This window comes from Diorhabda sublineata, unplaced genomic scaffold, assembly GCF_026230105.1.
Source record: "Diorhabda sublineata isolate icDioSubl1.1 unplaced genomic scaffold, icDioSubl1.1 Dsub_116, whole genome shotgun sequence".
NCBI lineage: Eukaryota > Metazoa > Arthropoda > Insecta > Coleoptera > Chrysomelidae > Diorhabda > Diorhabda sublineata.
Genome location: NW_026614042.1, coordinates 1 through 4,005, shown reverse-complemented (window position 1 = coordinate 4,005; position 4,005 = coordinate 1). Strand labels below are relative to the sequence as shown.

The 4,005-nt window shown below is 29.0% G+C and overlaps 1 long non-coding RNA gene across 2 annotated transcripts; it reads right to left on the bottom strand.

The window, feature by feature from the left end:
- Nucleotides 1–592: 592 nt before the first annotated feature.
- Nucleotides 593–3,118, bottom strand: LOC130452020 (uncharacterized). Of its 2 annotated transcripts, none has more exons than XR_008910813.1 (3): nt 1,928–3,118; nt 1,634–1,674; nt 593–1,515 (listed from the first exon to the last, which is right to left on the bottom strand). It is a non-coding gene; the product is annotated as an uncharacterized LOC130452020 (long non-coding RNA). The 2 variants fall into 2 exon arrangements; XR_008910812.1 differs by having other exon boundaries at nt 593–799; nt 1,324–1,515; nt 1,634–3,068.
- Nucleotides 3,119–4,005: the final 887 nt, after the last annotated feature.

The following is a 4,005-nucleotide window of genomic DNA, read 5'->3' as shown; positions in this document are numbered from 1 at the left end:
ATGAAAATAAAAACTCTCATCTTTACAAGAGACAAGATGATCACAAATGCTCTGTTTTGGTTAGGTTCCCGGTGTAAAAAAGATCTTTTATTTGGCCCCACAAATAAAAATCTAGGCAAGTTAGGTCTGAAGATCTGGATGGCCAAATAAATAAACTTGTCCTATGAACATATCAGGGTACGTTTGATCTAAAAAATGCACAACTTATATGGAATAATATGCCGGGCAATCATCAGATTGTAAGAACATGTCACTACAAATGACTAAGTAAGGGCATATTTTCTAAAAGAAAAGACACAATTCGTTTTTTCACAAGTATAAATATTTTTCTTTTATAAAGATTATAATAAGAATGAGTATTAGTTTTATATAAGACTGATAAGTCTGCTACTCTATTTTCTATGAAAAAGTATCATTTTCCTTCGATTTGAAGAGTTTCGTAATAATTGCTATGCTTTTTCTTTCAGTCCACAACATTAGATATACCATACAAAGCTCAGTTGAGAGATATTTAATACTGATTTGAACATATCACCTCTGGGATCACTGAAAATACCTTCTCAATATATATTCACCCATGTATCTAAAAGTATGACATCGAATCCAATAAAGGTATATTCATAAAGATTGTATAATCTAATACATAAAATTCTCGTGTGATATTTGTTGCCAAACTCCTCCGAATTAACTGGACCGATTTTCGTGATTTTTTATGTGAATATAGTGTAAGTCCAAGAATCGGCCAACATCTATTTTTCATATCTCTATATGTTAAGGGTCGCTCACACCAAAATAATGCCTAAGAAAATATTTCAAAGAAATAATATTTATGGCAAAACAACTTTTGACGGGTCAGCTAATATTTATTATAATAATTAGATAGAAAGGTGAATGCTCAATACATTCTTGTATAAAGAAGTATATTACATTTATGTAATTTTGATGACCTATATATTTTGTAAAATATGTATTAGAATGGTCAAAAACTTGAATTGATGTTTCCCAAAAATGGGTCATAACATGAATTTGAATATAATAACAGAACCAATTTTTGAAAATATTTTCTAGTTTACAAATTTATGGTAAAATTCAACTAATTTGTTTTTTGTGCCATACTTAAAAAACCGACTCGACAATTTCATCTTAGATAAGAACTTTAGTTGCTTAAAATAGAGTTTTGGATTAAGGCAAAGGTAAAATAACATCTAATATCTGTTATTAGCAATTGACAGAAAAGTTTCTGGACATTCCAAATTTTCATGAAAATACTCCCCAAAAAATCGAAGAATACTTGGAGAAAATAATAAAATGTATTACACTCACCATTTGTACTGAAGCTATACAAATAATTATTTGCAGCTTTCTTACTACATATTGAATAAAAGGAGATTAGTAAGATTATCAAGTCATATCGATCCATCCAAAGAGCAAATACTCATTGCGATTAATCTTGTTTTCTACTATTTGCATTTTAACATCTTAGTTGGCAAATCAGTTTCAAGTTACTACTTCAACCTAAAAACAAGAAAACACTTCTTCAGTTAAACGACACAAAATGTATAGTTTGCTTAATATTGGGTATTGTGATAAAGCAAGAAAATTTTTTTCTTTAGTAATAATTCAATTTCCACACCTGCATTCAGTTGAAGTTAGAGGCCTTTTCCTGTTCCCTTTCTTCCCCCAAAATAAAAAAAAATATACATTACATTTAATAATTCAACAGAAAAACATTTTCACACATGTTTTTTTGGAAAAGATCACTTTTTATATGTATCAATATTTCTGCGCCTACAAAAATGAGGCTTTTGTGATTTAAATAAATCCAAAATATAGTGTTAAATTATAGAAAAAATCAGCTTTCCGCCACAAAAATTCACACAAATACGAATCTAGCATATTCCGATATTTTACTAATTCGTACTTGTACCTTATCTTTGCTCTTTATGTATGTGTTCCAGTTTCCATATTAACAGTGAAGTGTATAAAATTCATCTTCTACTTTTGTAGTTTTGGTATTGGAATTCCACACATCAGACATAATAGTAGTTCCGGGTTCTAAGTACTGGCCAATAATATAAAGCCACACTTTTTTTCTCCTGAAAGGCATGGCAAACAAAAACATTTCCCATCCTCTTGACAAATTCCCACAAACACCTAGTGATGCGTCCTCAATTGTATATCGTTTGTGAATAAACAGGACTCATCAATTTATATGGTTTTTTTGGGTTCTTGCAACAATTCCCTAAAATAATTTTTCCATTCGGTTACCTCATCATTACTCGACCCCAATTCTTCTCGGGCAACTTTTGTACCCTATTTCTCTTGTGGCCATGCATGTATCAATAATGCTAGGGTTTCATAATAATGAACTGCGTTCCAACCAAGTCTCCATTCTCATAAGTTTCTCGAATTGGTAACTTCTCTTCTTGTACACCCACCAAACTTAATTACATATTACTATAAACAGTACGCATCACTTGTTTCTGCTGTTTCCTTTTGAAATAATAAATTTTTTTAAATTCTGCTGTTTCCTCTTGGAATAATACACTTATTTATACTTATATATACTATATTTTACTTATTTTTAAAAATTCTACTGCATTTTTTCGACACTGCTTTTTTCAATGAAAAAGTGTATAACTAATATTTTCAAATTGACTATCAGAACCACTCTATGATAATACAGAGAGAATATCCGATAAAGGATAAAATACCATTTCAAAATCCAATCACACACGTTTGTAAATATTACGTCACCTAATAGATTCACACAATAAACATCAGCTACAACAACATGTAATAAGGAAAGCCTAAATAAATACAATTGATAAAGTAAGCTAATACCACATCTATTAAGGAATTCCAAAATTTCTCATATTCATTAAATCATTCTACAATTTTCTACAAGAAATATTCAATACTCAGAAAGATTTCAAATGTAATTTGAAATCAACAAAAACAGAAAAGAGAACCTCAGCTTAATGAGATCTATATACCATTACTGTCAATCACCTTACTGACAATGTAAGTGATATATGTATGTTATAATTTATTAACCAAGCTAAAGAATAATATTATAGAGTACAATGTAACTATTGGGAATTGTGAATACAACAATACATTATACTGCCCTCATATGTCTTTACTATACTGAATAAATAAATAGCCACCTTTATATTACCCTTCTCTTTTGTGTTTTTTTATATTTTACCTATTTATCCATTTTGGTGGACATTAAATATAATATAAAATTAGTTGAAAATAAGTTGATAATTATATTGAACTATAAACTTTACTTCTGTTCTAATTCATCAAACTATCAATGTTCACAAGAAGCAGAGATAACATTTATAACACTGTTACATTAACCATTTAAAGGCAATGATTCACTTAATTAATATGTTCATTATTTTTGCAATTCGAGTACCTACTTACATTATTTCATAAAATGTAAGCATGTTTTCTAGAAGCAATATTGAGGTATTATAAGCTAGCAGAAAAGAATTGATTACATTATTAAAATATAATAATATGAAAAGGTATTCATGGTGTTTTAATGATCACAACCGTTGCAATTAAAAAATGTGCTAGTTTGGTTACATACACTATGCCACTCACTTCCCTGATTGCCTTAACAGACAGTAGAACAAGAGTAAAGACCAGCAAAAGTATCCAAATCCCCAGCCATACTGAAAACAGCTGCTGAAAGAACCTTTTTCATTTCATATATCAATTGGATGTAGATTGTTTTCCATCAGTTATATAAACAAATTTAAATTGATAATACAATATGGGCTAATCTAATACAACTCCAGAAAATAATGTTTTTATTCCTCAATTTTTCATTTTATTTATTAGGAGTTATTTGAAGGTTCACAATAAACGAATGTTTGGAATTAATTTGTTAAACAAAAAAAAACTGATTTACAATACACCTTCAAGTTAGCATCCCTATCACAATTAACAACAATTTTTTTGTCACTATTGAACAATAAATATCCAATT